We start from the raw sequence: 23,161 nt of genomic DNA, 5'->3' as shown, positions 1-23,161 counted from the left end.
CAAAGATTCGTAAATGTCAATTTGACAAAAAGATAGGCGTTGGAATCACTTATAAGGTTGGTGATAGTATTCTATTGACGAATCATCCCAAGCCTCCAAAGATAAGAAAAATCAATCAAAAATGAAACACTCTTTATAAAATCATTAAGATACCACATGAAGGAAGCTACCTATTAGAAGATCAAGAAACCAAGAGGATAAAAGGGGTGTACCCTCATAGTGAGTTAAAGAGATATTTTAGTTAATTGAAGATTTAGTTTGTAATTATGCAAAGTAGGAGGAGATATGCAAACATATGTTACAACAATGTCTGTGAATTTTATTTTATATGTAGAATTAGTGGACAGTGAATTAGTTTTAAGTAGTTTTTGCTACAAAAAGGGTTATATCTAATTAATTTTATTAAGAAACGTTATGAGCAACAGGTTCATAACAGGTGACTGATTTCTATTAGTTGATCTTTATTTAAGTAGAAACGCTTAGGTGATATTCTCAGTTTTTTGTTTTCATATTCTTGTATTAACATGCCTTTACTTGTTTGTATTTGATGAACGAGGCACGAGTTTAAATTACGCACGTGAGCACAATGAAAGATCTTACTATAGTCATTTGTGAATTGGAGAATGTACTTAACAAAATCACTTATTTTGAGGAACGAGATGATAAAAAACAAATAAAAGTGAATATAATATAAATGATTGAACCAGGGGTACTTGATTAAAAAAACAAACAAACTGATAAGAACAAAGAAATGGTACAGGTGTGAGGAGTATTGCACGTGTTCACAAACTGACAGTACACGTGTGTGAGTGAAAATATTAACTATAACTACCATGGACATTACTGACTAAGCTAAAAGACAATGTACAATGATGAACATTAAGAACTGCGGTAGCGAGGTGTGATTTCATGTCATGTAGTAGTTAGTCCCGAAAAGAGAAGTGATTTAGATGTTTCAGGATCCTCAACAGTAGTGATGAAGACTATCTTCAGACAGATTGTGCTGACATGTGGTACAGTGTAATGGGAACGCACCCACTGAGCCACAAGTGTAACCAGACGAGAGTGCATGATTGGATCGTACTCGCTGCCATACGCAGTCCAATGCTGTTATTCAATCCATTACTGACATGTTCTTGCTGTACGTATCAACTACTGTGATTTTATGGCCCAACATTTGAGTGTCAATTGGTGTGTGAGAAGGATCGTATTTCTCCATCTTATTCTATAGCCCCAAGAGGCTCAGCATTAACTTGTTGTATATGGGCTTGGCAACCCCGAGGATCCTGAGCTGGGGACTGGTAAGTGGGACCAGTCCCCTGTTGCCATAAGCTGTAGACAAGCTTCAGCGACCACAGTACAGCTTGGCAGAGGAATATTGTTTGTCACGGGAACAAGGATCTTGGCTTGACCGCCCGAATTGTGAGGATGGAATAAACTTGTATAAAAAAAACTAAAAAAACCCTAAATCTCAAGGTGTGCTGCATACTGATGAGATTCATGGCTGTCGAGATTGAACAGTCATTAGCGGATAACCTCTGGGGAACCTGCCACGCCTCAATTGTATAAGGCTTGCTCAGGCATATGGGGCTCTATATATGAAGATAGTAACTGTTCTCGAAAGAACAGATACCATTGATGACCGTGCAGCATCTCTAGAATAAATGATAATTAATTGAAACCCTCAGCTGCAGACATGTTCTCGCGTCTGTCGGCCATCGTAATTTAATTTATTGTTTACTACAGAAATTTATTGGTAGTGGTGATTGTTGCCGACATAAGTGAAGTTCTCTTTTTTTTAACAATATTAATCTTCAGTGAAAATTTATTTCTTACATTAATGAACGTTAGATTCGCTGACTCTATAAGTTGAACAATGGAATAAACTTTTCATATTAATTTCCTCGGCTAGTCAGTTCACTTTAAAGCAAAAAATCTTTAGTTATTAATTACAATTGCGGCCCACACACGCGCGAGAGTATTTTTTCTTACCTCCGTTAACCATTGCATTGTAGTCGGAGTCCTGGCTCTGGCTGTTGTACTGAAAATAAGAGTCTTAAAACTACGTATTTTCTGCAACGTCGGGCGGCTGTGGAGAAAAATGGATATTATGTTAATAGCGGGCGAGTTTTTTGCTTCCGCTAATTTTTATGAGTTAATATCGCCGCGTAATTGGCTCGTCCCAGTACCTGGTTTTGTTTATATACGTTTCAAAATATTTGCGTAACGTTCCCACCTTAGGATTGTATATTTCTGGACTGTAGAACTCCTTGCGTAGTCTTTCTTGGACGCTATCGGACCAGAATTTTTGCAGGAATGCACCTTCAAACTGTTGCATCGTTAGACATTTTTCGGACACGTCGGTGGCCCACAGTGCCACGTCACCTTGAATAAAGGAGACCACGAACTGTATTCTTTGTCTTTCCGTCCATGTCGTGGGAAACACATTCCTGAAGCTCTTAATGAATACCACAGGGTGAACATTTCGTTATTGAAGGGTTGGAATGTCCTGTGTTTTATCACATTGTCCTCCTTTTTGCACGTCTTATTGCTACCTTCTGTGGCATTCATTACTTCGTGATGTGCGCTGCACGTAATCGCATATATTGTTCGTGCCCGTAATTCACATTAGGTGAATTAGCAAATTTGTGATCTCTCTCCCTCTCTCTTTCTTCTAACCTGCGCAGAAATTCTGCAAATGGGTCTGCAGTCGGTGAGGACACTGGTGCCCCGCTTAATCTAGCACTCGATTGCCGCCGCCCCCCCCCCCCCCCCCCCCCCCCTGCCCAGGCAGTGGAGTTGTTGTTATTCTACTCCCATTCTGCTGTGGAACGCCATTCACCGTCCACAGATCCTCATCCCCCGCCCCGGAAATTATGTTATCTGAGGCGGTGGCTTGGGATTCGTTTACGTTTTGCAAATGATCCTCACTTTCCATGTTAACAGAATTTTGTTCGTCTGGTACGGAGGCTTTAGCTTATCCTATCTTACCCATAATAAATTCACTTTAAGCCACTGTCAAATCCTTTAGCTTATCCTATCTTACCCATAATAAACTCACTTTAAGTCACTGTCAAATCCTTAACACTCACAAACACCAACAAAAATAAACATAAATACACATAATTTTATTTGCACTTTCCTTACTATTTTTTCACCGAAGGTCTCTCATGTCCATATGGGTTCGATATTCCGCACAGAGCTACACAGGATGCTTGCACAATAGGCCTTACCTTTGTTATTTCTCTTTCTCGCAATCCTTTTTCTTTTCTACACTTTTTCTTCTCCAGATCTCGTTAGGGTGTGGTTTTGTTGTTGTTCATGTAAAAGAATTCATATAGGCATGAATATTTTACAACAATTAGGCACATACATAATTACATTCATTACAATAGTAAATATATTAATAAATCTTGCATTTTCTTTGATCGGGCCCCAAAGTTGCGGCACCAATCTAGAGTACAACGGCCGTCGTAATTTAATTTATTGTTCACTACAGAAATTTATTGTTAGCGGTGATTGTTGCCGACTTACGTGGTGGGCCTTAATCAAAATAGTATTTCATTCAATTTTGATTTAGAATTAAATGCTTTTGTGATGTTCTCTTTTTTTAACAATATTAATCTTCAGTGAAAATTTATTTCTTACGTTAATGAACGTCAGACTCGCTGAATATATAAGTTGAACAATGGAATAAACTTTTCATATTAATTTCCTCGGCTAGTCAGTTCACTTTAAAGCAAAAAATCTTTAGTTATTAATTACAGTTGCGGCCCACACACGCGCGAGAGTATTTTTTCTTACCTCCGTTAACCATTCCATTGTAGTTGGAGTCCTGGCTCTGGCTCTCGGCTGTTGTACTGAAAATAAGGGTCTTAAAACTATGTATTTTCTGCAACGTCGGGCGGCTGTGGAGAAAAATGGATATTATGTTAATAGCGGGCGAGTTTTTCGCTTCTGCTAATTTTTCTAAGTTAATGTTGTTGTTGTTGTGGTCTTCAGTCCTGAGACTGGTTTGATGCAGCTCTCCATGCTACTCTATCCTGTACAAGCCTCTTCATCTCCCAGTACCTACCGCAACATACATCCTTCTGAATCTGCTTAGTGTATTCATCTCTTGGTCTCCCTCTACGATTTTTACCCTCCACGCTGCCCTCCAATACTAAATTGGGGATCCCTTGATGCCTCAGAACATGTCCTACCAACCAATCCCTTCTTCTAGTCAAGTTGTGCCACAAACTCCTCTTCTCCCCAATCCTATTCAATACTTCCTCATTAGTTATGTGATCTACCCATCTAATCTACAGCATTCTTCTGTATCACCACATTTCAAAAGCTTCTATTCTCTTCTTGTCCAAACTATTTATCGTCCATGTTTCACTTCCATACATGGCTACACTCCATACAAATACTTTCAGAAACGACTTCCTCACACTTAAATCTATACTCGATGTTAACAAATTTCTCTTCTTCAGAAACGCTTTCCTTGCCATTGCAAGTCTACATTTTATACCCTCTCTATTTCGACCATCATCAGTTATTTTGCTCCCCAAATAGCAAAACTCCTTTACTACTTTAAGTGTCTCATTTCCTAATCTAATTCCCTCAGCATCACCCGACTTAATTTGACTACATTCCATTATCCTCGTTTTGTTTTTGCTGATCATCTTATATCCTCCTTTCAAGACACTATCCATTCCGTTCAACTGCTCTTCCAAGTCCTTTGCTGTCTCTGATAGAATTAAAATGTCATCGGCAAACCTCAAAGTTTTTACTTCTTCTCCATGAATTTTAATACCTACTCCGAATTTTTCTTTTGTTTCCTTTACTGCTTGCTCGATTTATAGATTGGATATCATCGGGGATAGGCTACAGCCCTGTCTCACTTCCTTCCCAACCACTGCTTCCCTTTCATGCCCCCTCGACTCTTAAAACAGCCAAATTGTAAATAGCCTTCTGCTCCCTGTATTTTACCCCTGCCATCTTCAGAATTTGAAAGAGAGTATTCCAGTTAACATTGTGAAAAGCTTTCTCTAAGTCTACAAATGCTAGAAACGTAGGTTTGCCTTTTCTTAATCTTTCTTCTAAGCTAAGTCGTAAGGTTAGTATTGCCTCACGTGTTCCAATATTTCTACGGAATCCAAACTGATCTTCCCCGAGGTCCGCTTCTACCAGTTTTTCCATTCGTCTGTAAAGAATTCGCGTTAGTATTTTGCAACTGTGACTTATTAAACTGATAGTTCGGTAATTTTCACATCTGTCAACACCTGCTTTCTTTGGGATTGGAATTATTATATTCTTCTTGAAGTCTGAGGGTATTTCGCCTGTCTCATAGATCTTGCTCACCAGATGGTAGAGTTTTGTCAAGACTGGCTCTCCCAAGGCCATCAGTAGTTCCAATGGAATGTTGTCTACTCCCGGGGCATTGTTTCGACTCAGGTCTTTCAGTGCTCTGTCAAACTCTTCACGCAGTATCGTATCTCCCATTTCATCTTCATCTACACCCTCTTCCATTTCCATAACATTGTCCTCAAGTACATCGCCCTTGTATAGACCTTCTATATACTCCTTCCACCTTTCTGCTTTCCCTTCTTTGCGTAGAGCTGGGTTTCCATCTGAGCTCTTGATGTTCATGCGAGTGGTTCTCTTCTCTCCAAAGGTCTCTTTAATTTTCCTATAGGCAGTATCTATCTTACCCCTAGTGAGATAAGCCTCTACATCCTTACATTTGTCCTCTAGCCATCCCTGCTTAGCCATTTTGCACTTCCTGTCGATCTCATTTTTGAGACGTTTGTATTCCTTTTTGCCTGCTTCATTTACTGCATTTTTATATTTTCTGCTTTCATCAATTAAATTCAATATATCTTCTGTTACCCAAGGGTTTCTACTAGCCCTCGTCTTTTTACCTACTTGATCCTCTGCTGCCTTCACTATTTCATCCCTCAAAGTTACCCATTCTTCTTCTACTGTATTTCTTTCCCCCGTTCCTGTCAATTGTTCCCTTATGCTCTCCCTGAAACTCTGTACAACCTCTGGTTCTTTCAGTTTATCCAGGTCCCATCTCCTTTAATTCCCACCTTTTTGCAGTTTCTTCAGTTTTAATCTACAGTTCATAACCAATAGATTGTGGTCAGAGTCCACGTCTGCCCCTGGAAATGTCTTACAATTTAAAACCTGGTTCCTAACTATCTGTCTTACCATTAGATAATCTATCTGAAACCTGCCAGTATCTCCAGGTTTCTTCCATGTATACAGCCTTCTTTTATGATTCTTGAACCAAGTGTTAGCTATGATTAAGTTGTGCTCTGTGCAAAATTCTACCAGGCGGCTTCCTCTTTCATTACTTAGCCCCAATCCATATTCACCTACTACGTTTCCTTCTCTCCCTTTTCCTACTACCGAATTCCAGTCACCCATGACTATTAATTTTTCGTCACCCTTCACTATCTGAATAATTTCTCTTATTTCATCATACATTTCTTCAATTTCTTCGTCATCTGCAGAGCTAGTTGGCATATAAACTTGTACTACTGTAGTAGGCGTGGGCTTTGTATCTATCTTGGCCACAATAATGCGTTCACTATGCTGTTTGTAGTAGCTTACTTGCACTCCTATTTTTTTATTCATTATTAAACCGACTCCTGCATTACCCCTATTTGATTTTGTATTTATAACCCTGTATTCACCTGACCAGAAGTCTTGTTCCTGCTGCCACCGAACTTCACTAATTCCCACTATATCTAACTTTAACCTATCCATTTCGCTTTTTAAATTTTCTAACCTACCTGCCCGATTAAGGGATCTGACATTCCATACTCTGATCAGTAGAACGCCAGTTTTCTTTGTCCTGATAATGACATCCTCTTGAGTAGTCCCTGTCCGGAGATCCGAATGGGGGACTATTTTACCTCCAGAGTATTTTACCCAAGAGGACGCCATCTTCATTTAACCATACAGTAAAGCTGCATGCCCTCGGGAAAAATTACGGCCGTAGTTTTCCTGTTGCTTTCAACCGTGCACAGTACCAGCGCAGCAAGGCCGTTTTGGTTAGTGTTACAAGGCCAGATCAGTCAATCATCCAGACTGTTGCCCCTGCAACTACTGAAAAGGCTGCTGCCCCTCTTCAGGAACCACACGTTTGTCTGGCCTCTGTTGTGGTTGCACCTACGGTACGGCCATCTGTATCGCTGAGGCATGCAAGCCTCCCCACCAACGGCAAGGTCCATGGTTCATGGGGGGTATAAGTTAATATCGCCACGTAATGGCGTCGTTGGTTGCATCGGCCGCTGCGATTGTGGAACTGCAAATTACTCGAATGCAGGTTAATTCAAAGGAAGGTGGATATGAAATCGGGATCACCTCTTACAAATTAAAAGTGAACAATAATATTAAATCAATATATTGTCTGCTTAATTAGTACAAATATGCTTACATTTGCCAACACTTGCAAGATGTCCGTGTATACGCAACCAAGACAAGACAAGAGAAGAAGTGAAGACGACTAAAAAATTAACAAAAGAGCGTATCTTGTCGTCTCTTTAGATCATTTTGTTATATTTCTTTGCCCTAGAAACTTACACTGAGAAATTATTATAATACGGATACATGAGAAAAATGTATATTATTCAATTTTTAAATGTCTCTTCTTTATAAATACTGTTTTTTTAAGTCTTGTCTTATTATTTCACTGGGGACGCTATAAGGTGTTGCTGATATACCTCGATGGGGATGGTTGAAAATGTGTGTCCCGACCGGGACTTGAACCCGGGATCTCTTGCTTACATGGCAGACGCTCTATCCATGTGAGCCACCGGGGACTAAGAATGAATATCGCGACTGCAGGGACTTATCGCTTGCACGCTTCCCGTGAGATCCACATTCACAACTTTCCGCAATCTGCATACATAATGCACCTAATGGATATTTGCCTAACCACTCATTACTCGCACACTCTATGGTGATGTTCCCATAGGAGTTCGGACAACCTGTGCTCATTGCGGACAGTTGGGAATGTGGGTCTCACGGGAAGCGTGCAAGCAATAAGTCCCTGCAGTCGCGATATTCATTCTTAGTCCCCAGTGGCTCACATGGATAGAGTGTCTGCCACGTAAGCAGGAGATCTCAGGTTCGAGTCCCGGTTGGGGCACACATTTTCAACTATTCCCATTAAGGTATATCAGCAACACCTGTCTGCAGCTGAGGGTTTCAATTAATTACCATATGGGGCTTTGTGTGCGTGGACCCTCCTTTCCCAAGCTGATTGTGGGACCGAAGTGGATCCTAAAAAATTTTATATTCCACCTCACAGCAGAAAGGGTGCCCATTGTTAAGTCTAACAGGAGGGCTCATGGAACCAGTTCTCCCAACTCAGGGGTTATACAGAGTTCTTCAGTACATTACAATAGGATGCTTGCTGCTGGTCAGAATATGTTTTTGATAGTGAAGTGAAAAGAGGACATTTTAAGTAGGTTTCGCTTTTTTGTATTCAGAAAGCTTCAAAGATCATCGCAGCTGCTTTGAAATTCATAAAGCGACTGCATAGCAGAACACTGTTGGTTGAAACTGCTAGTTCCCAGCAAGTCACCAACCCCTGGAAAGGTAAGTGCCTTGCGGAATCTGCTGCAGAAATGGAGTTATCAATGCCTTGAACTATAGCAAAGGTGTTGTGAGCTGTAGAGATTGTTTTGACACTCCCAAGGAAGAATTGATGGGTGAGTGGGCCTGGGAAGAGATAGTTGACATGCAAAACATATTGAAAAGGGTGGATGGGGACATCATAAAATCTCCTTCATCCTTACCTTCAATACCACAAAACTCCCAGAGCATATCAAGGTAGGTTTCCTTCATCTAAGTGTACGGCCATATGTCCCCAACTCAATGCACTTTTTTAAATGCCAGCACTTCGGTTACGCAACTTTAGGATGTAAGGGTGAAGGCACCTGTGGCAAAGGAGCAAGGCTGTCCATGATGCCATTGGCTGCTCCTCCCTTCCAAAATGTGTAAATTACTCTGGTGGTCACCCCGTCTGGAGTTGGGATTGCTGTGTGTCCTTGAAGAACAGAAGATACAGGATCTTAGGACATCGAAATGCATCCCATATGGAGGGTTCAAGAACATCTACACTCCTGGAAATGGAAAAAAGAACACATTGACACCGGTGTGTCAGACCCACCATACTTGCTCCGGACACTGCGAGAGGGCTGTACAAGCAATGATCACACGCACGGCACAGCGGACACACCAGGAACCGCGGTGTTGGCCGTCGAATGGCGCTAGCTGCGCAGCATTTGTGCACCGTCGCCGTCAGTGTCAGCCAGTTTGCCGTGGCATACGGAGCTCCATCGCAGTCTTTAACACTGGTAGCATGCCGCGACAGCGTGGACGTGAACCGTATGTGCAGTTGACGGACTTTGAGCGAGGGCGTATAGTGGGCATGCGGGAGGCCGGGTGGACGTACCGCCGAATTGCTCAACACGTGGGGCGTGAGGTCTCCACAGTACATCGATGTTGTCGCCAGTGGTCGGCGGAAGGTGCACGTGCCCGTCGACCTGGGACCGGACCGCAGCGACGCACGGATGCACGGATGCACGCCAAGACCGTAGGATCCTACGCAGTGCCGTAGGGGACCGCACCGCCACTTCCCAGCAAATTAGGGACACTGTTGCTCCTGGGGTATCGGCGAGGACCATTCGCAACCGTCTCCATGAAGCTGGGCTACGGTCCCGCACACCGTTAGGCCGTCTTCCGCTCACGCCCCAACATCGTGCAGCCCGCCTCCAGTGGTGTCGCGACAGGCGTGAATGGAGGGACGAATGGAGACGTGTCGTCTTCAGCGATGAGAGTCGCTTCTGCCTTGGTGCCAATGATGGTCGTATGCGTGTTTGGCGCCGTGCAGGTGAGCGCCACAATCAGGACTGCATACGACCGAGGCACACAGAGCCAACACCCGGCATCATGGTGTGGGGAGCGATCTCCTACACTGGCCGTACACCACTGGTGATCGTCGAGGGGACACTGAATAGTGCACGGTACATCCAAACCGTCATCGAACCCATCGTTCTACCATTCCTAGACCGGCAAGGGAACTTGCTGTTCCAACAGGACAATGCACGTCCGCATGTATCCCGTGCCACCCAACGTGCTCTAGAAGGTGTAAGTCAACTACCCTGGCCAGCAAGATCTCCGGATCTGTCCCCCATTGAGCATGTTTGGGACTGGATGAAGCGTCGTCTCACGCGGTCTGCACGTCCAGCACGAACGCTGGTCCAGCTGAGGCGCCAGGTGGAAATGGCATGGCAAGCCGTTCCACAGGACTACATCCAGCATCTCTACGATCGTCTCCATGAGAGAATAGCAGCCTGCATTGCTGCGAAAGGTGGATATACACTGTACTAGTGCCGACATTGTGCATGCTCTGTTGCCTGTGTCTATGTGCCTGTGGTTCTGTCAGTGTGATCATGTGATGTATCTGACCCCAGGAATGTGTCAATAAAGTTTCCCCTTCCTGGGACAATGAATTCACGGTGTTCTTATTTCAATTTCCAGGAGTGTATAAGCTCCTTTGGCCTTACAAATTCATTACATGTTTTGCTTCAGCCGTTAAGAAGCCTATTTTGACAGCCAGAGCTTCTACATAAATGGAGGTTGTTAGTATCAGCACTATTACCTGCATTTGTCAGTGCACATGTCAAACTGCAATTGTTTCAGAGAGCCCATAGCCTTCCCGTGAATGACAGGCAAAGTGACAGTTGCCACCACTGTGGACCTTCCAGTACCTTCAAAGGCAGAGCCTGGTAAAAAATCCGGCACTGCGTTTACTGTTGCTGTGGTAACCCCACCAAAGCCCTCCCAGTCTAAAAAAGCAAATGCGAAACTTCCACCACAGGCAAAAACAAATAGTAAATTATTGGATACTGTTGATATCATTTAATTTGATGGCTCTGTTGCTTCTGCTTCAGAGCCAATGGCCTGCGAAGTCTGCTCAAGGCAACCATCTTACCCCAAGGCTGAAACTCCACCCAGCTGAAACTCCACCCCAGCAGAAAGACAATGAAAATACAGCCCCCATGATAGATGGCTCTCATACTATAGTGGAACATGAATTGGTTCAGTACTCATGTAGAGGAACTGAAACACCTGGCACAGACATGATTTGCAGAAAAAACATTTCAAAGTCACTGATGCCCTTGTGCTTCTGAGCTATGTCCTCAAGTGAAAGGAGACCTGACTGGGGACAGAGCCAAGGGAGGTGTTTCTGTGTTTGTCAATAACAGACACCACTCCTCTGCTCTCTCTTTGGTTATTGACCTACAAGCAGTAGCCATTGCAGTTCACATGGATCAGAATATCACTATTTACTCCCTGTATTTACCTCCACAGGGTGCAATTGACTGAGACACTTGTAGGCCTTCTTGAACAACTCCCCCATCCCTGGGTGATCTCAATGCCCATGATGTATTATGGAGCTCAAACTATACTTGCCCCAAGGGTTATGTCTTGGAGAACCTCATGACATCTCAGGAGCTGTGCATCCTCAACACAGGCAATCCCATTCATTTCTGAGTTGCTACTGGGTCATCCTTAGCCACCGTCTCTCTTTCTGTCCTTCCAGCCTTGCAGACTCAGCACAGTGGGAAGCAATTGATGACCTTCATTCCAGGCGGTCCACCTACTGAACTGAAGATTGTTTGAATGGAAGCCACTACAATGGATGATCAGTGAGGCTGACTGGGCACTGTTCAGTCAGCTATTTGTGCTTGAACGTCCCAGCAGCATCCAGGAATGGGTGTACCACATCACACTAAGTGATCCATCGTGCCACTGACATAGCCATATCAAGGTCTTCAGGTCACTTTAGGAGGTGATCTGTACCTTGGTGGACAGATCAGTGCCATTCAGCAATCCAGGACAGATGTGTGGCTCTTTGACAGTTTAAATGCCGGCCAACAGAGAGCAACCTCAGGGCTTTTCGAGTCGTGAGGGCCATGGCTCAACATGTCATTAAGGAGAGCAAGAAACAGTCGTGGCAAGTGTTCCTGGACTCTGTCAAATGTTCCACCTGTTCAGCTTAAGTATGGGAAGCCATCTGGCGGATTTATGGTAAACAGTTGTTTACCAATCGCAGCAGTGCTGAAACAGGGTTTCTCCAAACAATACCCGCAGTCATTGTTCAGACACTGGCCAAGCAATTTTCAAACAATACTGTGAATGCAAGCTAGGATGCAGCATTTTGTTACTATTATGCGACTGTCAAGATGGGCAAGTTGGACTTCAGCCAATGCTTCTACACAAACAACTTGCTGAGTCCTACAGCTCCCCTTGCTCCATGTGTGAGCTAGAATTGGCACTGTCTGGAACTCATGACACTGCACCCAGTCACCACCAAATCCAATACTGCATGCTTCAACATTTGCCAGCAGCATCAAAGGAAATCTGCCTCGAATGTTTTAATCTTATATGGTAGACATGCCATTTCCCCAGTTCATGGAGGGAGGAAATTTTTAGTACCTTTCAAACCAGAAAAGGACTGCATGTGTCCGAGTAGTTACAGGAGTATTGCCTTAATGGGCTACCTAGGAAACACCATGAAGTGAATGGTTAACCATCATTTAATCTGGTTGGTAGAAACCAAGCAACTTCTCAGCTGTTCTCAGTGTGGATTCTGGAGATTTTGGCCCACTGTCAACAACCTGTTTCTGCTAGAGGCAGCTATTTAACAGTCTTCGCATTTTGAGAGGACTTTACCACACACTACCAACAGGAAGACACTGCAAGGCAACGTCTTTATGATTTGTTGGAGATGCATTTAAAAAGAAAATCTGACAAAGACAATTCATTTCCCTTAGCTCACCAGCTTAAAGAAAGTGCGAGGTTTGAATAATTCACTGTGGCCTGGCAAGAATTACAATGACAGTTTCATTAGGGTTTTGAGGACATCGTTAGTGTTATATCTGTTTTTGAGCTGTTTTGGAGACTATTTGACATTTCAGTTCAAAGTGCTCGTGTGCATGAGCAGGTTGGTTTGGTTTGGTTGGTTTCGGGGAGGGGACCAAACGGCGAGGTCACTGGTCCAATCAGATGAGGGAAGGATGGGGAAGGAGATCGGCCGTGCCCTTTCAAAGGTGCCATCCCGCCATTTGTCTGAAGTGATTCCGGTTACATTGCTTTTCTCAGGTAGATTTTCCCAGGTCTCCATAATGAGATTGCGAAGTGCTACAGTATTTCGATCGACATATTTGTATGAAAGGCATTTTTTGATTATGAAACTAAATAAGTCACAATTATGTGGTGCCTTGTGTTCAAAACTCTCTTAAATTGTCTTTGTCAGTATGCCGATAGTTTGTACCAGATAAAATTTATATTGTGTCTTCAGCGCACCAAAAACAACAAACTGATACTGAAAACTTAATTTGTTTGTGATCTATCTTGCTGAGAAATGCAAAATATAAAACCGAGTCATATTCAATACGACTGTACTGCCACTTAAATGTGAAGTGTTCGCTGTTTTCCCCTCTTTCGTCTCCTCGCAATCAGACAGCACGGCGTGGTAGTGGACGAAGTGTGAAATGTGGCTGAGCATTTTGACACTCAGGCCCGGACATGGCCTGTTAGCTGAAATCTTGGCCACTCCTGCTTTAGACGCTTACTTACTTTGAAGTCTAACAGGCTTATTCTCTCTTGTGCCTGGGGCACTGGCTGGTCCCTGCAGTTGCTGGCACTATGAAGATCAGATCTCCAACAAGGGGGACTTGAACTGCTAGATTCATAACATAATGAAGGGGGGGAGGGGTGGAAGAGCTCGATTTCTATTAGTCCATTGACTTTCCAGCCATTTTATTATGCTCCCATTGGCTGAGAGGAAGTGGTTTCCTGCCATTTCTATCTCATGTGACGACTGTCACAAAATTTCTGAAGAATTGTGGGGATTCCCCTGTGTGACCTTGATGAATTTTCGATGGTTGACTAGGGTGGAGGGAGTGGAGAGTGGCTTTGAATATAAGTCGGGCAAGTGAGTAACCTGAAACTGGATTTGAAAGTGGCTGACTATACAGCATACTGCGAGACAAAGAAGATATACCAATCTCTTCAACTCTCTGCATTGACAAAATCGTTAGCGATAGCACTCAGAAAAATACTGACAGAACAAGTACTTTCAGGCAGACGCCAGTGACATGTCTAACGACAAAACAGTCGTTTTGCTAGCGGGCCTGCAGGAACGTAGTTCTGGATGAGTCTGCTGCTGCCATGAGATCAGCTCTGGTGCTCAGCAAGGCTTTGGCATCTGAGGTAGAAACCACACTGGAAAGAAAAATTACTAAAAACAACTTACCTGAACTTAACTCAATATCATAAAATCTGAAGGAGAAAAGGAAACAAAACCTCAAAAAAACAGAATCGGGACAAGCAGACCATAAAATATATCATAATTTAGGTATGAAGATTCAATACATTGAGGTGAGCTTGAGTGAATGCTCGAGTCCTCTCAGCTTCTCCTCTTCCGAGTTGCATTCTCCAACAAGCAGAAGAGAAAGTGAGAGACTAGAACCTCACTGATAAGTGACTCCTGTACTGCAGTGGAATACGAATTTGTTCAGAATGCATGTGGAGGAATTGAACCTGTTAGCACAGGGAAGACCCCTGTGACTGTGTCTACAAGAGACTCACTATAGACGTGCAAACACCCCTGAGCTCAGAGGGTACAACCTCCATCGAGACGATGACCCTAGTGGGAACAGGACTAAAGGTGGTGTAGCCACCTGTGTGGCCGACATGAGCCACTCCACTTACGTCGCTTTCTAAACAGCAATTCAGCTAGGTGCTACAAAAATGCACATTCCATACAAAGTTACACTGTGTAACATCCACCTTATGGTATGTGCCGGTGGGTACTTCTGGTTCCAGTCTTGTATCCTTTGTGGAACGTACTGTAAACTAGCACAATAATATGGAAGCTAGCTTTCTCCCCCCTCAGACATAATTTCAATGTTCCACATCCACTCCACGCTGCATCACAATACTGAATTATCAAGTCCAAATTTTTAATTCAAAGTCAAGATATTTCTTGATCACCATTCTTTAACACAGAATTATACACATTATACAAATAAGACAGGAACTTTGAAGAAACACTATTTTCCAGTTGTCCTTGCCATCTTCACACCCCAGCTCCATTACTTCTCTCTTAAAGCCTCCTGATTCCTACCATGACAACACCTTAGTGCAGAAAGTGTGAGAAGTCAAAGATCGTGCCTAAATTTATCGACCACTCACAGAGATTTTACCAAAAGTGCAGCATAGTTACTACATACAAAGATTGTTACTGGAGGCAGCTGCCTGCAGTGTTTCAGTACACTCTCGGAATTTCAACAGTAAACCTCTGCGTAATGCGCAATACTCTCTTGTAGCGTCTGCTGCTGGAGTTTGTCCAGCCTCTTAACGCTCTCAAGCTGATAAAACGATCTAGTGGCAAAACTCTTCTTTGCACCTTGTCCATCTCTTCTATTAATCCAGCCTGTTAAGGATGACAGACCCATGAGCAATACTCAAGATCGGTCGAATCTGTGATCTGTAAGCCACTCCTTTCACTGGTGAACTACATTTTCTTAAGATACATCCATAGAATCTCAACCTGGCATCTGTTATTACTACAATCACTTTTTTGTGGTCATTCCTCCTTAGGCCAGTTACTACTTGGTATTTTATCGCTGTTGCTGTTTCCATTGATTTGTCAGCAACAGCAAACTCGAACGGTACTGGGGCTCATCGCCTATTGACGCGCAAGACATTATATTTATTGCCATTTAGGGCCACCCACCTGCCCCTGCAGCAATAAACGATCCTGCGCAAGACTTGGTTCATGCCACTGCAGGCTCCCTGGCCTTGCAGCCTCCCTATGAGCAGCTGTTGAGTTCTATCTGTTAAGATGTCCTGAACCCAGTCACAAACCTAGCTTGACTATTCCTAAGCTGGTATTCTATTTGGAGGCTACACCAGATGCCTTGGGAAAGTCAAGGAACATGGTATCAACCTGGACACCTTTGCTTCTGCACTATGGATCTTGTGGACAAACAGATCAAGTTATGTTTCGCAATATCTCTGTTTAAGAATACATGTTCATGTGGGTCAACATGTCAGTTAGGGCAGTCCCTGAAACGAGGCCATCACAATATACCACACCCAATACTGCAATACATCGAGACTGTCTATGGCCTGAATTCACAATCCTCTGATCATTTCTCCTTTCAGGAGGTTTCAGTGCACATAATCAGCTATGGGAATATACAGTGGGCTGAATCACTGACATAAGATATGGCTCTGAGCACTATTTGACTTAACATCTGTGGTCATCAGTCCTCTAGAACTTAGAACTACTCAAACCTAACTAACCTAAGGACATCACACATATCCATGCCCGAGGCAGGATTCGAACCTGCGACTGTAGCAGTCACGCGGTTCCGGACTGAGCGACTAGAACCGCGAGACCACCGCAGCCGGCTCTGACATAAGAGCTATATCTTATAAACACTGGTAACAGCTGGCACTTTAGCTGTGCAGCTGAGTCATCCTCCACAATGGCCCCCACAGTCTAGTCTCCTGCCGTCGCAGAGCCTCAATGGGAAGTAGTGATGAGTTACACTCAAGCAACCAGCCAACTGGACGCAGTGCAGCCAACTGGCTGATTTTGAATACCAAGACTGCATCGAGAACTAGGCGGATTACATTACAAGCATGATCTATGATGCCGTTGACGGGACTACCCAAAGAACTCGTGCTGACTTCAGATGCAACAGGTCCCAAGGTGAAACTACGACTGTCGCTCCACAGTTAGGGTCAGATGGCTGTGACATTGCACAAATATCAACAATATACTGAGAATTTCACTGCTTGCTGGTTGCAAGGGCCGAGGCATGAACACCAGTCAAAAAGAGCAAGAGGAGATCATTGTAGCTGTTTGTGGACTCGATAAACCTTTCCGTTGTGACTTCAAAAATATGTAAAGGAATAACGATGGTATCTGACAAAGTTCCAGATCGCCCAGAACTGCTGTAGTGATGTAGTAGTGTCCCCAATCTTCACTTGGGGGCATCATATACACTCCTGGAAATGGAAAAAAGAACACATTGACACCGGTGTGTCAGACCCACCATACTGGCTCCGGACACTGCGAGAGGGCTGTACAAGCAATGATCACATCGCAGTCTTTAACACTGGTAGCATGCCGCGACAGCGTGGACGTGAACCGTATGTGCAGTTGACGGACTTTGAGCGAGGGCGTATAGTGGGCATGCGGGAGGCCGGGTGGACGTACCGCCGAATTGCTCAACACGTGGGGCGTGAGGTCTCCACAGTACATCGATGTTGTCGCCAGTGGTCGGCGGAAGGTGCACGTGCCCGTCGACCTGGGACCGGACCGCAGCGACGCACGGATGCACTCCAAGACCGTAGGATCCTACGCAGTGCCGTAGGGGACCGCACCACCACTTCCCAGCAAATTAGGGACACTGTTGCTCCTGGGGTATCAGCGAGGACCATTCGCAACCGTCTCCATGAAGCTGGGCTACGGTCCCGCACACCGTTAGGCCGTCTTCCGCTCACGCCCCAACATCGTGCAGCCCGCCTCCAGTGGTGTCGCGACAGGCGTGAATGGAGGGACGAATGGAGACGTGTCGTCTTCAGCGATGAGAGTCGCTTCTGCCTTGGTGCCAATGATGGTCGTATGCGTGTTTGGCGCCGTGCAGGTGAGCGCCACAATCAGGACTGCATACGACCGAGGCACACAGGGCCAACACCCGGCATCATGATGTGGGGAGCGATCTCCTACACTGGCCGTACACCACTGGTGATCGTCGAGGGGACACTGAATAGTGCACGGTACATCCAAACCGTCATCGAACCCATCGTTCTACCATTCCTAGACCGGCAAGGGAACTTGCTGTTCCAACAGGACAATGCACGTCCGCATGTATCCCGTGCCACCCAACGTGCTCTAGAAGGTGTAAGTCAACTACCCTGGCCAGCAAGATCTCCGGATCTGTCCCCCATTGAGCATGTTTGGGACTGGATGAAGCGTCGTCTCACGCGGTCTGCACGTCCAGCACGAACGCTGGTCCAGCTGAGGTGCCAGGTGGAAATGGCATGGCAAGCCGTTCCACAGGACTACATCCAGCATCTCTACGATCATCTCCATGGGAGAATAGCAGCCTGCATTGCTGCGAAAGGTGGATATACACTGTACTAGTGCCGACATTGTGCATGCTCTGTTGCCTGTGTCTATGTGCCTGTGTTTCTGTCAGTGTGATCGTGTGATGTATCTGACCCCAGGAATGTGTCAAAGTTTCCCCTTCCTGGGACAATGAATTCACGGTGTTCTTATTTCAATTTCCAGGAGTGTACATTATGACAGAGTACTGCAGTTTGATCACTACCACTAAAAATCAGGATCTAACTTTCCGCTGTCATTAGACATTAATGGAGCGAGAAAGACAGAATTTCTATTCCAACAGCACCAAGGACTACAAGTGATACTTTTCTATGTGGAACATGGTTTGTGTATCACCTCAGACCAAGGAGACTGTATCAGGCTAAGTTCATGCCCATTACAGCACATTATGTAAACTAAAAAAGAATGCAAAGGAAGTTATCCGACGTCATCTTAATAAAATCTGATTCATTGGAGTCTTTCGTGACTCGTGATTGGAGGAAATTTCGGTACCATTCCTCCAATATCAAGGAAGTACTACAGCTTGCCCAGTTGTTATCATAGTTTATCTGTCACTAGTTGTGTATGAATCATGAAGGAATGCATGGTGAATAAACATATGTTACAGTACAGAGGTCGCATTACCACATCAAACTTGCTGACCCAAGATATTAGGGAGAACTACTGCAGTCTGGAACAACATTTGGGAGCTGCTCTTGAAGACCGTGCCTCTCTTCTCAGCATAGCAGAGGCCACACACTGAGGGCAGTATCGCATCGAGCTAGGGAGAACTCTGCCCCCTTTGTGACCTCAGCTGAAGGAGCCAACATCAGTGAGTGGTACAGACTGTTAAAGATTCTGAGAGACAGGAACCTTCGTAGTTAGTTTCATGGATCATTTTGCATGATTGATCATGATGTGGAATGAGTCATATTACATTCACATCGTAAATTAATTTGTATGTATGGCTACATTGTGAATATGTCAAAGGCTTTTTTTTTACAGAAAGAAAATAGATATAGATATACAGATGTGGTTCATGGTGTGGGTTCCTGTAGACATATCCTAGTTCATGAACCACGGGCAACGTATGAGTGGCCAAGTAAGTGGTCCCGACAGTCGGGATACCAGTTACTTTGGAATAAGGCTGGGCATCTCGGACATATTCTGAGTCATGGTCACCTTTGCGCTCATATGGCAAAGACTACCAAATCCACCGGTTAGTCCCTCAACCGTTAGGGGTAAAACTCAATGGGACTCGGGGCAAGTACCGGCTTCCCTGGTACTTTAAATATGATGCTGGCAACAATCAGAGCAAAATGCCTCGGACCTTTGGAGGTGACGGAGTCCCACCTCTAACTGACAAACCAGAGACTCCTAAGATACGACTTGGCAAACAAATGGCAATGAGATGGGGAGCTATTAATATCAATGGGGGCTATGCTGGGAAGAAGGTAGAGCTGGCAGAGGCTGCAAGTAAGATGGGGCTGGACGTTTTAGCTGTTAGTGACATTCGGGTAAGGGGTGAGAAAGAAGAGGAAGTGGGAGAATACAAGGTCTACCTGTCAGGAGTCAAAGCAGGAATAGCACAATGGGGTGTAGGGCTTTACATCAGGAAAGAAATGGAACCCAGCGTAGTTGCAATAAGGTATGTAAACGAACGTCTGATGTGGATAGATTTGACAGTGTCTAGCAAGAAAATTAGGATTGTGTCAGTATATTCGCATTGTGAAGGGACAGATCAAGATAAGATGGATAGTTTTTATGATGCACTCAGTGATCTAGTTGTTAGAGTAAAGGACAAGGACAGTGTTCTGCTCATGGGTGATTTTAATGCCAGGATTGGAAATCGAACAGAAGGGTATGAAAAGATTATGGGTAAATTTGGAGAGGATATGGAGCCCAACAGGAACGGGAAACAACTCTTGGATTTCTGTGCCAGTATGGGCTTAGTTATCACAAACTCCTTTTTTAAACATAAGAACATTCACCGGTATACTTGGGAAGGCAGGGGAACCAGGTCTGTCATTGACTATATAATAACAGATCAGGAATTCAGGAAGGCTGTGAGGGACACACGTGTATTCAGGGGATTCTTTTATGACACTGATCATTATTTAATCTGCAGTGAAATTGGTATTGTGAGGCCAAAAGTGCAGGAGGTCAGGTCCATATGTAGGAGGATAAGAGTGGAGAAACTTCAGGATAAGGAAATCAGGCACAAGCACATAACAGCGATCTCAGAAAAGTACCAGTTAGTTGAATGTAGTCAATTACAGTCATTGGAAAAGGAATGGACAAGGTACAGGGACACAGTACTAGAAGTGGCTAATGAATGTCTTGGAACAGTAGTGTGTAAAAGTAGGATGAAGCAAGCAGCTTGGTGGAACGACACAGTCAAAGCAGCCTGTAAAAGGAAAAAGACGGCATATCAAAAATGGCTACATACTAGAACTCAGGTAGACAGAGAAAGTTATGTTGAAGAAAGAAACAAAGCCAAACAGATAATTGCAGCATCCAAGAAGAAATCTTGGGAAGACTTTGCAAACAGGTTGGAGACTTTGGGTCAAGCTGCTGGAAAACTATTCTGGGGTGTAATTAGCAGTCTTCGAAAGGGAGGTAAGAAGGAAATGACAAGTATTTTGGACAGGTCAGGAAAACTGCTGGTGAATCCTGTGGATTCCTTGGGCAGATGGAGGGAATATTTTGAAGAGTTGCTCAATGTAGGTAAAAATACGATCAGTAATGTTTCAGATTTCGAGGTACAATGGGATAGGAATGATGATGGAAATAGGACCACATTTGAGGAAGTGGAGAAAATGGTCAATAGATTGCAGTGATATAAAGCAGCTTGGATGGATGAAATTAAGTCGGAACTCATCAAATACAGTGGAATGTCAGGTCTTAAATGGCTGCACAGGAGAACTGAAATGGCCTGGGAGTCGGGACAGGTTCCATCAGACTGGACAAAAGCAGTAATCACACCAATCTTTAAACATGGAAACAGGAAAGGTTATAACAACTACAGAGGTATCTCTTTAATCAGCGTTGTGGGTAAAATCTTCTCAGGTATTGTTGAAAGGAAAGTGCAAGTATTAGTTGAGGACTAATTGGATGAAAATCAGTGTGGGTTTAGGCCTCTTAGAGGTTGTCAAGACCAGATTTTTTGCTTACGGCAAATAATGGAAAAGTATTATGAGTGGAACAGGAAATTGTATCTATGCTTTATAGATCAAGAAAAGGCATATGACCGCGTTCCTAGGAGGAAGTTATTGTCTGTGCTACGAGATTATGGAATAGGAGGCAAACTTTTGCAAGCAATTAAAGGTCTTTACATGGATAGTCAGGCAGCAGTTAGAGTTGACAGTAAATTGAGTTCATGGTTCAGAGTAGTTTCAGGGGTAAGACAAGGCTGCAACCTGTCTCCATTGTTGTTCATATTATTTATGGATCATATGTTGAAAACAATAGACAGGCTGGGCGAGATTAAGATATGTGAACACAAAATAACCAGTCTTGCATATGCGGATGACTTAGTTGTGATGGCAGATTCGATTGAAAGTTTGCAAAGTAAAAGTTCAGAAATGTAAGGACTATGGTATGAAGATTAGCATCTCCAAAACGAAAGTAATATCAGTGGGAAAGAGATATAAACGGACTGAGTGCCAAATAGGAGGAACAAAGTTAGAACAGGTGGACAGTTTCAAGTACTTAGGATGCATATTCTCACAGGATGGCAACATAGTGAAAGAACTGGAAGCGAGGTGTAGCAAAGCTAATGCAGTGAGCGCTCAGCTACGATCTACTCTCTTCTGCAAGAAGGAAGTCAGTACCAAGACTAAGTTATCTGTGCACCGTTCAACCTTTCGACCAACTTGTTGTATGGGAGCGAAAGCTGGGTGCATTCAGGTTACCTTATCAACAAGGTTGAGGTTACGGATATGAAAATAGCTAGGATGATTGCGGGTACTAGTAGATGGGAACAATGGCAGGAGGGTGTCCACAATGAGGAAATCAAAGAAAAACTGGGAATGAACTCTATAGATGTAGCAGTCAGGGCTAACAGGCTTAGATGGTGGGGTCATGATACATGCGTGGGAGAAGCAAGGTTACCCAAAAGACTCATGGGTTCAGCAGTAGAGGGTAGGAGGAGTCGGGGCAGACCAAGGAGAAGGTACCTGGATTCGGTTAAGAATGATTTTGAAGTGATAGGCTTAACATCAGAAGAGGCACCAATGTTAGCACTGAATAGGGGATCATGGAGGAATTTTATAAGGGGGACTATGCTCCAGACTGAACGCTGAAAGGCATAATCAGTCTTAAATTATGATGATGATGAGGATGATGATACAGATGTGAGTTAGTAATTTCTACCCACCACCTTTTACACTTTACAGTAGTAGAAATTCTTTCATGCATTAAAAGGATTTGTCCAGGAGAAACTTTCTCAATTTATTGTCAAATTTTAATTTGGTATCTGTCAGACATTCTATATCATTGGGTAAGCGATGAAAAATTTTTGTTCCTGAACTGTGCAGCCATTTTTGTGCTAAAGACAATCTTAATGTGTAGTTCCTTCTGCTATTGTAGTTATGTACCTCATTGTTTCTTTTGAACTGTAGTGGATTATTTACAACAAACTTCATGAGGGAATAAATATACTATGAAGCAGTAGTCAGAATGCCCAACTCGTTAAACAGATCTCTACAAGGTGATCATGGGTAAGCACCTTATTTTATTCGTACTGCTCGTTTTTATGCAATGAATACTTTCTTTCTTAAAGATGAGCTGTCCCAGAATATTATTCCAAATGATATTATTGAATGAAAGTATTCAAAATATGCTGGCTTAATTATTTGTCTCTCCCCAAGATCTGCAATGATTGTAAGTGCCAATGTGAGTGAGATATGTTGTTTTAGGAGTTCCAAAATATATTTTTTTCTGTTTAAATTCTCATCAATA

Source organism: Schistocerca piceifrons, chromosome 5, assembly GCF_021461385.2.
Source record: "Schistocerca piceifrons isolate TAMUIC-IGC-003096 chromosome 5, iqSchPice1.1, whole genome shotgun sequence".
NCBI lineage: Eukaryota > Metazoa > Arthropoda > Insecta > Orthoptera > Acrididae > Schistocerca > Schistocerca piceifrons.
Note: the sequence above shows the minus strand (reverse complement) of the source record.